We start from the raw sequence: 16,401 nt of genomic DNA on the forward strand, positions 1-16,401 counted from the left end.
GCCTCATCAACTCTTGTACAGATACTGGCCCAATCATTCATTAATACCACAAAATGCTGAATGACTGGTACAGAAAATTTAAAATCCCAATCGGACATTTGCATTTAGGCCACGCCCCCTTCAAATAGCGTATTTTAGTACGACTTTTCACACACATTACAAGTTTACGTATTCATAATATGATGAATTATGAATTGTTTCAATTTAAATTGTTTAATTCACCGGACAATTAATAACAAATAATATCATTTTAGATTTACATGGAAAACATACGTTTGTTTCTTTTATAATAACGATCTGTTAACGTAGTGAACGGTCTAATTAATATTCATGAGTTATATTCATGAGTTTGCTCAAGTGTACGCGTTGTAACATTTGGATCGAGACTATTATCCCATATTTGGTTATCACGTGACCTCACGGGAAATGTTTTTTTTAATCTAAAGATTTTTTTAAAAACAAGACAGATAATTTAATCACAAATACAAAAATATCGTTGATAGCAATAGTTATTTGAATACTTTTTTCATCTGTACTTATTTATTGACCATAAAAAAATTGGATATCGATTGTCCGAGAAAGCAAAATGGCGGTCAATCAAGATTCAATATACGACTAGCTACTGAAAACAATAAAATCTGCAAATCCTCATTGTATGTCAACCAAGTGAAAGTCGTTAGCCACGACTTACAAAATGATCGTCCAGACTTTGAGGGTTTGGCAGATCCGCTCGACTAATCTGCATCGGTCGACTGGCTGTCGTCTCGCTTTCGCTTCTTGTCTGAGGTTACGTATCGTAGCATTGTGAGGATAATGAGGTACATCGATGATGCAAGGTATTAATGTACAGTTGTAAACACCTTTCACTCAAATTAACAAGATGTTCTCAGTAATTAATCCTCAATTAATCAGTGTCAACTCAGTTTATTGCCTATTACAGTGATTGACCGATTGGACTATCATGTAGGTACGATGTATTTACAGCAATCAAAACAAACAAAGCTTGTCAGTGTAGTTAATCTTCATTGTGTTGCAACTGCAGACAGAAACTGCTCAGTCCTAACTGTTGATCATGTCCGGTCAAAATTTCAGAATGTCCGGACAATACTTTTTAAAATGTCCGGTAAGCAATATTTTAAAACGGACATTTGAGATTCCCAATCGGACATGTCCGGCGCATATGACGGTTTCCGGACCCCTGGACTGGTATCATGTTCATCACATCCTGTTTGGCTGGTACATCACCAATGAGATTAAAAGCCTCTGTTGCTTCATCAAACACATTCCATGTTTCCCATCCTGTTTTTTTCTTTCCCTTTTCCCGCAAAGAAGATGTATGGTCACAGCCAGTAAAGCTCGAAGTGAACAGGCTTTCTCTGGTCTATGGACTCCAGCATATCTGAATTGTTTGCCAGTTTCAAAAGCTATCCAGGGCCCACTTGCACAAAGCAATCTTAGGGCTACGACTATTGTAAGCCTATGTTAAAGTATGGGAGTTACCATCATCTTAGCGCTAAGATCGCTGTGTGCAAGTGGGCCCACAAGTGAGACACATCTTTTCTGTCAAACAATGCAATGGCCAGGACAATGCAATGGCCAGGGCAATGCCATCAGTATCAACTGCTCCAATCGTAATCCAATCACGACCTTGTCTGGCAGCATTAGACATGTGCAAAAAGAGTCTTCTGTTTGCTTCTTAAACTGAACATGGATGCAGATCATTGACAAAGTCTGATGACCCTTTGGCGTACAGAATCTGTTTACTTGTAAGTACACATTATTTGTTTATCCACACTTTCTAATGAAATAACTTGTTCAGCCAAGAACTTAAACAGTTCTCTGTTGTCCTCATCAATTCTCCAAAATGCTGGACCGTGAAGATCAAGGGTAGAATAGATCTTCAGCAACCCATGCTATGCTTGTCGTAAGAGGGAACTAACGGGACCAGGTGGTCAGACTTGCTTGATGCATGTCATCGATCCCATTTGGATCAATGCTCATGATGCCAATGACTAGATTGTCTGGTCCAGACCTGTTTATTTACAGACCCCCGTCATATATCTGGAATATGGCTGATTGCCGCGTTAAACAACAAACAAACAAAATCAGAAACGCCTCCCATGTGTGAAGAATTTTGCCGTTCGGTTGAACGCAGCATGTGACTTCTGTTCCTTGTTTGCTTCTTGCTGTTGCTTTGAGACTGTACTCATCACAAACAAATGTCAAGTCTGGACACACACTTAAGCTGTTTTTGAACAAATGGAATGAAAACGTCTGTTGAATATATGTTAGGTTCAAAATTCATCCCTGTCCCACTAGATCTTTGCAATTTCACTATTGCTGCCCCATCTAAGAGTAATGCATAATCTCTAGATGGCTATTTGTACTTGTAGAGAGTGTTTCTGTACATGTTGTGAGATCACTTCTATTGCCAGAATGTAGTTTGCCAAACTTTGAGACTGATTGACAGGTTCAAAGTCTGCAAGCTTGCCACTGTGTGCTTTGACAGCCAATTTCTTGTTTGGTTTTAGTAGTGACTTGGATGTCGGCAAGAAAACAGACAAAGTTTGTTCTTTGAGATTGGTTTATAAAGGCTGCTAGTTTTCTGATGGATGTTCCTGTCCAAAGTTGTTCAACTGTGTTGCTGCACATTGTTCCACCTTTTGAATTGTCTATTGTAGTACTTGCAATGATGTCGTTCATATCTAACAGTAACAGCTTCTCTCCAGAGATGGGTTATCCATATCCTCAAATATACACCTCGTCATAAATATCGCATCTCACATTTTAGAGTAAAAGTAGAAATTATAATTTTCGGTTTTTTAAACTACAAGTACATATTTCATATACTCCACCATCTGTGAACATAATATCAAACACACCCTGGCAGACACAGCTAAAATTTGGTTTTAGGCATAAATTAAGCCTTATTTTGACCAATCAGTGAAATGCCCAAGCGTCCAGTGCCTCGGAACCAAAGATGGCAAATTATTGGTATGCACAGACTTGTATGTCATGTCGTGCTATTGGAGCACAACTGAACATTAATCACACTGTCATCAGCAGGCTAATACGTAAGCATACTGCTTCCAGTGAAGTGAAGGATGCACCGAGGACTGGACATCCCAGAAAAACCAATGACAGGGAAGATCGTGCTCTCGTACGCCAAGCCAGACGAAGCCCTAAGTCTACTTGTACACAGCTGCGACATGGATGGCATCCATACAACAGAGTGTCCATCAGCACCATCAGACGACGCCTAAATTCTGCAGGATTGAGAGCAAGACGACCAATCAGACGTCCACTCCTCACAAATCAGCACCGCTATGCCCGTTTAGCCTGGTGCCAAGCACGTGCTCGCTGGAACCTGAGGACATGGAGAAGGATCCACTGGTCCTATGAAAGCAAATTTTTGCTGCATCATACAGACGGGAGGGCACGAGTTTGGAGGCAGAGAGGCACAGCATATGATCATGATGATCAGAGGAACCTTCAAGCTGATGTTCCATTTGGGGGTGGATCCGTCATGGTGTGGGGGTGTTGTTCCTACGATTATTAACCTGACCTCATCACAGTTGCCGGAACACTGAATGGACAGAGGTACCAGAACTTGATCCTGGACGGTGCTGTTGTGCCTCATTTCGATAACCATGCTCTCTTCACACGTCCAGTCTTCATGGACGATTATGCCAGAACACATTGTGCTCGAGCTGTTGTTCAGCATCTCCAACACAACGCCATTGAGACACTACCCTGGCCTGCCAGAAGTCCAGACATTAATCCTATTGAGCATTTATGGGACATTTTGGGACGTAGGGCGAGAGCAAGGGATCCTCTAGTTCAGAACCTTCAGGAAATGACCCATGCATTGCATGATGAGTGGCAGCAGATTACCCCAACAGAGATTCAGACGTCTGATGACCAGCATGAGACGGCTTGTAGAACATGTTATCCATGTGCGAGGCAGTTACACCAGATACTCAGTTAGCCAGTCATTGTGGACCTTACTAGTGTGTTCGACATTAATGAAATGTGAACTGTTGTGTGTCTGTTGTAACGACTCTGGCAGCCATACTTATTTCACGGTGATTTTAGTGAACTTTAGTTTGCTACAATTAAACCCTCAATTAGTGTTCAAATTCGGTCTTGTGTTGTCAATTTTTCTGACTGAATGCTCACATGAGGCCATATAAACAGTTTAATGTGCTTTTCTATGCACCATTTTTATGAGGTTGAAGATCCAGTTTTACTTAGTGAAAAAAAGGGGGTGGTGCGATATTTTTGACGAGGTGTATACATCACAAAGTGATTGGACCTGTCTTTTGTTTGCAAAACACTTCTCCTCTATTCATGATGCCTAGCATCTAGTTCTGATTGCTTTCTCAGTAAATCTTGTGAAGCCTCAAATCACCATCAACATGTGCCATTTCTGGCCCTGACACCATCCGTCTAAGTAGCTGGGAGGAATTCTCTGTTAACCCAAGACATTTCTTTGTGTTGTTTATGTGCTTGATCGATTAGTAACATGAAAAAAATGAGTGTTTCTTTTCACAACACAATTCCCTTTCTTGAATTCCTCTTCCATTTTGAGATGTATGGGAAGATTCAAAATCAGTGGGCATGATTAGACATTCGTTAGATGTCATTAAACAAATTGCTCATCATGAACTTTCACTGAGTGAGGGCCAAACATTGTCAGAGCGTCGGAGCAATGTCAACTTCGCAGTCATATGACTGAACTATCGTCCAATGGAAGACATATCATGTAAACTTCACATTAAAGAATTATTCAATATTATTTACATTAATTTCGGTGAAATCGTGTGAGCTGATCGGCAGATCAAACTAACTCAACTTTATTTACAGCAACCTGATTCAGCTATTGACTCTTTGAAATGAAGCTTAGATGACAGAGAATGGATACGTATATCGCAAATGCATAGCATCAACTCATTATAAGTAATTTGTTTGTCAGTTATATGTCAACATAATGTTTTCGTGTGCGAAATGGCTAGATAACAGTAGTCTTCACGGAGTTTTGTTGAACTGTGTTGAACTATGTCAAATTAATTGAAAACTTCTTGTCTATAAATATTTCAGAGCAGGTTCCAAAGGAAAAGCTGGCTGTAAACACATTTTTAGTAGTGAACTTGAAAAGCTAATTAAAACACATTTAAAATATTTAACTGACAAAAAAGCAGGGGTGGGGGTCATTAAATGAGTAGTATGCAAATTATTTTCGCAAGTGTATCATCTTGTATCGATACAGAAAAAAACATATTCAATTGTATCGTTTCATCACATGAAAACTCACGATGCACCGGAACACCTATGTATTGTTTTACCCCTACTTAAATTATAATTGGCAATAGCAATTAGCTGTACCAAAGTGTTTTTCTTATGAATAACTTCTATAATAATTTTTAGTAAAAGCTGCATCTAAAATAACACTATTCATTATTATGCATGAAACACTTAAGTTTCTGCATTATCTCAACACTGCAATAACTTTCACCGCTGTTTTGCCTTTTCTGCCCTGAAATAATGATGTTGTTGCTTTAAGTGTTTAAGAGGTTGCCTTCTGCGTTAGCAATTTCAGCTGACCTGTCCCTCTTGAGTTGGTTGGTTTGTTGTTTAACGCCGCACTCAGCAATATTCAAGCTATACGACAGCGGTCTATATAATATAATATAATATTTATAGATTAGCTAACTAGGTCATGGTATAGCTGAAAATCAATACAGCAGATAACCCCATTATCACAAATGCGACCTCGCGGTTTTTCTGAGCCTCTGACGGTGTATAAAACTGACTCATTGTTGGTCTCGGTATTGGGTCAAGTTTTTTCCCATAAACGAGGAAGTATTCATGCATGGCAGATTCGACATCCTTAAATGTTTGAATTGAATGTCCTTCCTTACGCAGTTCTTCATGAATAAAGTCTATGATCTTAATGTCCTATTTCTTGCCCATTGTGACTGAGCTTTTTCTAGTTGTTCTAAAGCTTTATTATGTCTTTTCTGCTCCGAACCTCACATACTAGAAAATAAAAAATTACTCCCCGAAAAAGCTAGAGCATTAACAATAGCTCCACCGACCATCATTGCAATTGATGCCATAGTATATGAATATAAAATATTCAAATGTTTAATTAATTACTTCATTATGTCTTCCAGGATAAGCCCTTGTTTGATGAGTATATCCTTCGTTGCCATAGATAATCCAATATCCAGAACCATCATTCCGATATCATATCCATTAAAATCTAGCTTGGGAGGTGTGGCTTTAGTAGTCATTTTAGCTATACGGGCATAGCCAATGGCCAAGCCGGTGACCACCGCTGAATGATACGTTGCGTTTACCAACATTTTACCGTCTGTAACTGGAGTAGTCATGCTTCTTATAGCATTATATGGGGGCTAACCTCTAATTGAACTTGTTGTTGCATTGGGGGTGACGTTTTCTTTTCTCCGGTCTTATAATACAACCATACAGCCGCTATACCAGCAACTCCTACTAGTGCCTATGTTTTAATCAGATTAATATTTGAATTATTTATTAATTTCGCTTTCCTCGCCAGCCCAACCTTTCTTCCTGCGGCTATTTCCAAAGGATTCTTTGTCACTCTGGCTTTTAGTATTTTCTCATTCACATGTTGTGTTTGTGGTGCAATCGCTGGTGGTGGTTCCTCATTCACTCGTTGTTCCTCGTTCACTTGTTGTTTCGTTTTCGCAATCTGTTGTGGTGTCACCTGTTGAGTCTCCATTATTTATTTGAACTTCGTTCTTTATATTATTAAGTGGGCATGTATGTTTAAATTGACAATACCTAGCCGTTATTAAAGCTGTGGTGAACGGAGCTAAGAACATTCCGTATCTATGATAAAACTCACAGCTCACTGCGCTTATAGCGTGTTCGATGAATGGGTCTTTCTCTAGAGATTCGCATAAATACATGCGATGTTCTGCCGGGATAGGGAGAAACGTACCAGCTATGACTGTGTATAGTTGTAATATAGCCGACCCTATCGTTTTAGTCATGGTAGCTCCCAGTCTAGACTCGTAACGCGCGTACAGTTTTTTAATTTCTTCGTCGGTCATGTTATCAATTTTTTCGATGGTATAATTTTCTCCCAAATATTGGGAACATTTTCCACCGGCTACCAAAGCCGCGAGTCTTTCTCTATGTTTATCTAAAGATTTATCAACATGTTGATCAGGCTCAGATTCTTTGAGCATTTGTTCGATGAGTTTGTCGCATTCCATAATGTAATACCTAAGGAGATATTTAAGTCTAACATAATATAATATGGCATATCCAATACAACCCGTAATAATGAACTGTTGCAAAAGAATGATGATTTCGAACCACATTATGTCATAATGTTCAATTTATTGTAATTTTGCTACATTTTGCTATAATTTTGCTATATTTGCTATAATTTTACCATATTTTAGCTATAATTTTGCTACATTTGCCATATTTTTGCCATATTTTTGCTATAATTTTGCTAAGCAATTGCATAAGCAGCTGGTTGATCGGTTTTTAATACGAGTTTACAGTGCTTCATTGCCGCTAACAGTTTTCTGACTTTATCTCGTTCGAGCTTGGTATAAATAACATCATTTTCGCATAAACATTCCTCGAATGAATCTCGATCTTTGCAATGAAAGAGTGCTACCCATTTGGTCTGCTCGCTGAGATCTTTCAGGACAGAGTTGTATTTTTGAGTAAGTACCCAAACGCTATGCTGAGTATGCCATCCGGAGAATGCTAAATACGAAAGCATATCTTTCTTTTTTTGTGAGTTCTTTACTCACGCTGCAGTCGTCTATTACGAAAAGGGTTGATTCTCCTTTGTATTTTTCGTGACAGTCTCGTAAACAGTCTTGTAACCAATCGCCCGGATCGACTCTGTGTACCCCATCGTCATTCATTACCCAATCTCTCGATAGGTATGTTTTATTAACGCTTATAGTCGGGCACAGAATAATAATATGATCGAAAACGTCCCTATGACTTTGTAAAATATCTAGAATAAAAGCTGTTTTTCCACAGCCCGTTTGCCCGCATATGATAGCGCAGTGCGGATCTTTAGGTAAAAGATTATTAATAGATTGCTTGCACGAATCTTCCATTCTGTATATTAAGTTGCGCATCCATAATCACGTACAAATATATGTTTAATTTACCAGCCATTTCCTGGAGCTTCGTTATCTGTATAGTGACACCCTCACTAGCATTTTCTATTCTCCGCCCACTGCCGTGTAGTTGGTCATCGTCCGTTGTTCGCATGTCGAGCCATAGCGCGTACTTCGTGGTGAGGTATTCACCCATCAATACACTCCCGAGAGACAAATCTTTCACGATTGCGATAACTTCCGGGCTTCGTTTTATAGGAGGAAGGTTTTTTTTTATCTCATCCCACTGGTGATATGCTAGCATTCCTTGGCTATATAGTTGATTAGGAACGCCCTCGATAGTCAATTCTACTTTTGTAATCTTGGGATTGTAGAACTTCTCGGTATTTCTTTTAAATGCATCGGAGGGGTCCTCGAACAACATTAAAATACCCTTCAACGACCTCGTGGGGACGTTTAGATTGATATTCCACATCGTATCTTTTTTGTCCCTTCGTGATCTTTCGGTGTCGCAGCACGCGATCGTACAAAATGGCTAAACTTCCGGTATAATGGTTACGAATTTGTCTGGCTTATTAGGGATCCGTTATCATATCGTACTCCAGCGACATATTGTCAATGGAATAGCTAGCATCTTCACCACCGGTTCTGATTACTCTGCCGTAGTCATTAAAAGTGAGTTCGTATTCTAACCTATCGCCTAGGGATGCTTGATAAAAGGGCATGTGGGAATCTAGTAATTCAAAGTCTAGGGGAATATAGAATCGGTTACCTAATGCGTCGGCAACGGCCTTATCTTTTACGACGGTACCATCACCATTTTCAGCGCCCACGCGCAGTCTCAATGTGTTCCGATTACAAATACCTTGGTACTGTAAATTTTCCCGCTCTTTATCCGTTCTCCAGAGATCCATTTTACAATAGTATACATCGCTATCGTCGATACTCCAAACCTCATTACCGCTAATTTTAATGGCAATTTTCTTAACAATAGCACGACCTATGTTCTGAACAGGCTCCCTGTTAACGTCTGTAGAAGTCAAAATAATCGTAAATGCTAGTCGGACAGTTCCCGGAACTAACACGTCGTGTGCGACGAGATTAGGAAAGTGAACCAGAAGCGTTTGATTCTGATCGATGGTACTAGGGTTATAAGTTATAGTTACAGACTGACGAATTGCTTTGACCCCTAATGGATCTCGAAGTCTACGTTGTGGGTTTAACTTGCGTCCGTATTGCGAAGACATTGTTATATTGAAATTATATAACCATATGTTTAATATAAAAATGACTGATTTTGATCTAGATTATTTAGATAACCCGAATCCAATCGAAGAGGTTACTGATGAAACCAGCTTTACGAATCTTAACGATGAAATTTTACAATCAACCGTAAATGATGAACTTTTGAAACCAGCCGTTGATGATTATTACGATACCTTTAAAGATATTAGTCCTATTGTTTGTGAATATTCAAAGTTTACGATAGATAGTAAAGGAATATTGCGACTGCGTAGCGCTCCGGATATTGACCTTATGCATTATCGTACTCTTATTACCCATATGGGCTCAAATATGCAGTGTAATAACTTTTTGATATTTGCACAGTGTGCAATTAGTGATTCTCGAAGCTGATTGGTCAGTGGAACAAAGATCAATTTTCATTGGACAACGGAACTATTTTTTTCTCATCCCATTCATTCACAAATCCACGCCTTTCCCTTCAGATGTTTTACGTGCTACAATCTCACTGATTCGAGATTTTTAAGACAAGACACATAGTTTCATATCAACAACATGATTTCACATTATCATTTTTTTCATTTATTTCATATGATTTTCATTTTACAGTTAAAACCAAAACTACGTCCCCGTTTGTAAACAAACATGTCTGGCCATTTGAGACCTGTCAAAGTAAATGACCTCATTAAAGCGGACGGAGATCTCACTGACATGAAAAGTTATTCGTATAATTCAACCTCTGAACACATTTAATTTCTTTGTTGTCAAAACTGCATATGGCCAGATTGAAGTTCCAAGATTCAGATTGTGATGTTGCCAGAAACTGTTTTTAGGGCGCCAAGATCATCACCACCAAGTCCTGGTTTGTGTCTGTGTTGGAGGGCTTGCTGTTTGATGAATTTTTCGACCACCTGAAAACAAAAACCGGACTTTGTTTAGACAGGTTTGCCTTTGTGAACGATGATGACATCGATAACTGCCAATGAAAATGAAAACACAATGAAAAAGACTAAACTTGACAAGTCGACATGAACTTAGTTAAAAACATACACGAAAAACACGAAAAATATGGCTACTCACACTTTCAACGATGGCATGAGAATATAAACAAATTCATTTTGCAACAACTTTCCGAAAGACATCATAAAGATACACTATTTCGTTCAATTTTGTAACGTTGTGTGAAGAAATAAGAACGTGACACTTTTTCATACAATGTATACGTTTTTCGTAACTGCGACTTCTGCAAAGTACGCGCTGAGCGGTATGCAGGCTGACTGACGTCCGGGCACCATAAGACTATGAGGGTTAATGACACAGGAAACTCAAAGGTGCAACTAAACATTATTATTTGCAAATTTATCATTTCGGCATGCACATCAGACAGTTCAGAATTCGAACTGTCTACTGTGAAGGAGATCAAGGGTAGCATAGATTGTTTCCTTAGCGACATGATTACCAGCATCTGGTTGCGAAATCGATGCACAATCAAAACAAAAATAATTAAAAATACAAGGAAAAGAAAACTTACCCCAGGGAGCTGATTCTGTGTCCGATATTGAACTAAATGTACTCCGTGAATGCGGACAGCTTAGCACCAAGTCTCCAGATACCGTACGTGTTTGTCTATCAACAGGTATTCGACCATTATGAATCACATCAAAATATCAACAAACTCCCGTCATCTGACTGTCCACTCCGCATTTGACAAATCCTCTTGAAATCCCACAAGCACGTTTCCAATCAGTGACACTTGTCTCAAATCACACACGATGTTCATTAAACTTGTTGTCCGGATTAAACTGTAACGCCGTTTCTCGTCATTCCTGGTTTAGGCTGTCTCATATCTGGGTCAAGTCGGGTCATTCATTCCGACACTGTGACAGCAATCGTACTTTTCAAAGTTTACCTTCTTTTCGTAACTTTTCTCTAACAAACAAGACTTCTGTACATTCCGTCTATGTTGTTGTTATAGGTTTTGGCATTTTTGTCAAATAACACTCGTGAAATTAATGTTTTAAGTTCCTCGCTAAAGCTCGGAACTTAAAACATTAATTTCACTCGTGACATATTTTCTGTAATCACTCGTACCTCTTGGGTTATTCTATAAGTAAGCCCCCTAGCCTTGTCTATGATAGCCGCTAAACACGGCATCGGCACTGTTCTTGATGAATTAGGTCTTGTGGACTACTACCGACGAGAAAAACTTCCCGCGAAGACTACTAAGGCTCTTCGGACTGTGCATGATAAACTCGTTAACAACACAGATAATTTGGAAGCTTCCTTGATGGTGGCCTCGGACGGACTCGGAGAAATCTTAGATACCTACTACGATAATTCCTCGTTACAGGTACCATCCTCGGAGTTTAGTATTAGGGAATTACGAGGTCTTGACAAGGCAATGCGAACAATGCGGGGAGAACTCATGAATAATACAGCCAAGATATCCGAAATCGATAAGCATATAGCTTACGAGATAACAGAACTTGAACAGGCGGGCGATGAGTTCAGTAGACGCCGCGTAGCGGAAAGATTGCGTAACTTAGAAGACGAAAGATCGGCCCGCCTCCAAGCAGCTTCCAGTAATAGAAAGGCACTTCGTTCACAAATCAGTCGAATTCGAGAAACTATCGATCAAGTCCTCAACGATGACACTACACTGGCCGATAAAATTAAAACATTGTTCAGAGAACAGGGAATAACTATTGCCAGTATTTTAACCGCATTGGGATTTATTATATTGACTGTGACTCTCGCGTTAACCGGTGGCGGTACAGGTGGTAGCGGCGGATCACCACCTATGTCGGATGGTATAAAAGAGTGGATAAAAAGCATTTAAAAGCATTAGGTTCAGCACTGGGAAAGCTAGCTGAGAAAGCCTCGGCCGCACTTCCCGGTATAATAGGGAGTGTTGTTTCCTGGCTATTGAATTTATTAGCTAAGACCACCACTTGGCTTAGTCAAAACTTGTGGGCACTGATCGTAGCAATCGCAGGGCTGTTGTACGTATCCGCTAAGAACTATTTAACCAAATCAGTTCGATAACCAAATCATGAGTAAGCCAGCCGCGACTCCACCTAATACAAGCGCTGTTTTTTCATCGATATGTTGTTGTTTTTTAGCCACAATATGTGGTGGCACTTGTGGTTGTGCGTCAGTAGATGGTTGTGTGTTAGTAGATGGCTGAGCGATAGTTGGTGTTTGTGGCTTGACTATTCCCTTTTCGCCTGTGATTGTTTGCGTTATTAATTCGACATTCATATCTGAATTTATACCTGGTTTTTGTTGATCGGTAGCGATAACAATTTTATTATTATAACCGATCACTTGACCGATCTTAAGTTCCATATTACTCGGAGACATGTATAATCCCGGCGCATAAACGTAGTCTACTTTGGATTGAGCGTACTGTAATACATCTTGATAACGTTTATAGACGATGGTATGTCAACTGGTGAATTAATGGCGTCCTCCACGTTTGCGACAAACTGTTTTTGCGCATCTAGCGCTGTCCCAGAACCGATAATGGACGTTCGTGTTTGCGATTGTGCACCGAGAATTGCCCATACATGAGTTCTTATCGATTCATTAAATCTTACAACTCCTGGGTTAGTAAAATTATTTTCCGTTTTATCAGTGAGAAGCATTTGCGGTATCGTTCAGTTGTATAAATTTTGTAACAATATAAGCCAAACCACCCTTAAAACTCATACGTTACTCGAAAGTTCCCAGCCATGATTAAGATTATGCAATCTTACAAAAAGATTGTAACAACTTCAATGGATCGAATGGTTGATGAGTTTTTTTAACTAAATCATCGCTGACTTCTTTAACAGTTCTTTGTCTGCTGTACGGAAAACCTAGACCATGGTTTGCTCCTTTAATGCACCAATCTTTACTCGTAGAAACATTAAATTCATTACAAATACGCTCATACGCAGACCTATCATAATTATTATTTGTGGAATTCCACGCTCGATCCTGCGGTAATGGAGCACTAATTTCTTTAAGTATACGTCTAATCTGACAATACACGTGAAATGATATAACAGATTTATTCAGTTCAAATCCTGGGGCATAAAGAGATACGCCACATCCCGTTGTGGCACACCATATGACAAAGTTTAACTGATTCTGCCAAAATTGCATCGGATTGTGAAACCAATCGTGCACCATTTTATCGCTAGTTGCCGTGACCCTGTACTTTTCAAAGATATCAGGGAATTTAACGAAAAACTCAGCACCAGAGGCAGTTACTATAATCGATTGATTAGTAATGTATCTCGATTCCATATTTAAGTTATGATATAGCATCATTGTATATTTAATATGTATGTCACACTCCCGGGAATAACAAATGGTCAGTCTATTCAACTGCTTCATACTATCGATAACTCGGATGGTCAACTCGAAGTCGCTATCTGTGATGTAACATATTACCCGCTATGGACCAATATACATGATATAAGTGCTACGAAAGGAAATAATAAGATACATACAGCTGATGGAGTTAGTTTTGGTGAAATAATTACTATACCTGATGGGTATTACAGTGTATGCTCACTCAATGATGAAATTTTTAAGCCTAATGGACTTAGTCTAACACAAAATGAGTCGAATGGGTTACTGAAATTAGACACTGGAGAAAAGGCGGCAACGATTTTATTGGACTTATCAATTACACTTGGATTTGCACGCTTAATGGGCACAATATACAAGACATCAGGTCAGGGGGTTAATTTGCCCGATTTAGTTCCCTATAAAGAGTTGTGCATCCATCTTGATCAAATAAGCACGACGGATAATATTCAACTAGAGAGTCCTTCAACTCTGCTCAGATCTATTACAGTCAAAGATGAAAAATATAATAGCGGTAGAACGGAATCTTTCTCAACATAACAATATAAAAAATTAAAGCATGGTATTATTTCAGACCTTAAAATTTCTGTTTTAGATGTAAAACATCAACCTGTACATATAGGATACTTAAGTGTAACACTCCATATTATAAATAATGATTGATGCATCAGGCCCTGGAACACTAAGACAATGTAATACAATTGCGCTTTCCGATCTCGGAGACACAGAAGGATTCGGTAAACCCGGTACCGATGGTAAGTTATACGCTTTACACTTACACGATAATGTATAAAAGCGGAAAGAAGTTACATTCACGGGTAATCTAGAAGATTTAAGCGATGTCGACGTTGTAAGTAGACTTCTTAAGAAAAACACTTCGTACAATCTTACTCGCAATGATGATAAAAAAATGGACTATGGTCGAAGCAAACATCGAGTGGCTATCGAATATCGTCATTACCCCACTGTATGCGATGATGGGTAAGGCACATAATTTAACTAAGATAATAAATAGCGGCATCGTACTAGCGGCTTATATCCCTTCAAAACGAAAAAGTGTGTTAGTCTCTCCCCTGCCAGAAAACCCAGGTCATATGTTATATAGTCGTCCAGCAGTAAAAAACGTTAGTTTAAATTTGGTTACTGAATTCAATGAAATTAGAGGAAACTTGAGTGCAATACCTAATCTTTCTACGCTTATTATTGAAGTCTTGTTCGGAGATACACCGGTAGATGCCTTCGAAATATTACCAGGTCTATCGATTAAATGGCTCAAGAAACACGAGCGTCAACGTTGCAGTATTATTCATATCGGAGCATCGCCCGTTGCAACCCCCGAGGGGGTCCAAATTATTAAAAGTGGTAGTATTTATCTTACTAAGATATTCCTGCCGTATAATATACATTTGATAAGGTTGATGTATACTCTCAAAACATTTAAGCAAGACCAATTAAAGACTATTATATGATCGTAATATACACTATGAGTTTATATCCAGCGCTCGATGAAGCATTTGAAAAGATGGAAACTGTTGATGGATTTCGATTACATCAAATAAGCGACATAAAACATCGAATAGAGAAGGATAGGGAGTTGAGACTTGGATTGTATAAAAAGTATCGCAGAGCCGTGAATGCTCTGGACGGAGTTGACACCGCGCTTGTAGCAGCTGGCATGGGACTCGGTGTAGCCGGTGTTGGTTTATTATCAACAATAATCGTCGCGCCTATCATGCTCGGCATGGAAATAGCTGCTGGAGTCTCGGGACTGGCAGGAATAGCGATAAAATTCATTTCTCGTAGGTTGCAAAAGAAAGCATTAAAGCACGATAGTATTCGGATACTCGCCGAAGCAAAGTTGAACAGCATTGAGGATCATATTTCGACAGCAATGGTCGATTGTAAGATATCCGAGGATGAGTTTCGTTTAGTGCTGTCGGAATTCACCAAATACAACGCAATGAAGCAGGAGATTCGATCAAAATCTCATAAGACCAGTGGTATTAGCAAAGACGAGAAAAAAAAGTTCATAGAACAGGGGAGGCAACAAGCGCGTCAATTATTCCGTGCCAAAACCAAAGAACTGGTTGGAGATTAAAAATAGATTGCTTACTATCGTTAGATCACATTTAGACAAATGCTTACATAAATATATATAATAATGGAGACAACAATCGAAAAAGCTATTAAATGGAGAGAATTACCACAAGGTTTTTATTATATCAGTGATGTCAAACCAACCAAATACGGTTATCAATTGTTTCTTATCAATTTACAAGAAGAGTGTAATTATATAGTCTGGTCTCCTAGTAAAATGAACAAAGAACTTAATAAAAATGTTGAATATCGCTTTATTGATAAAAATAATAAAGAATATTTTTATTACCATTTAGGCTTATCTAAAGCAATGATTGGCCCCAGGTATTGTGAGCTAGAGCCAATTTAACTTAATCTTATGACTATCGTTGAATCGCATGATCATTTACACATAAAAAATTCCCCCCTGTAGTAGCAGTATAGGTATATAAATCTGTCTCCAGTGGAGTTGCAGCAGAACCCCCATTACCTATACTACTTCCATATATATTGCGAAATCCATAGTACATAATGTTAAGGGTAAACACAAACAATTCGAATTTGGGGACCATTGCAGACAACA

The 16,401-nt window shown here is 39.0% G+C and overlaps 1 protein-coding gene across 4 annotated transcripts in view; it reads right to left on the minus strand.

Moving 5' to 3' along the window:
- Positions 1–16,401, minus strand: part of LOC124117940 (lethal(2) giant larvae protein homolog 1-like) — a 211,738-nt gene that overhangs the window by 191,203 nt on the left and 4,134 nt on the right. The gene's annotated exons all lie outside the window — the stretch shown is intronic.

The sequence above is a fragment of the Haliotis rufescens genome, unplaced genomic scaffold (assembly GCF_023055435.1).
Source record: "Haliotis rufescens isolate VD_foot unplaced genomic scaffold, xgHalRufe1.0.p SCAF_28, whole genome shotgun sequence".
Classification (NCBI taxonomy): Eukaryota; Metazoa; Mollusca; class Gastropoda; order Lepetellida; family Haliotidae; genus Haliotis; species Haliotis rufescens.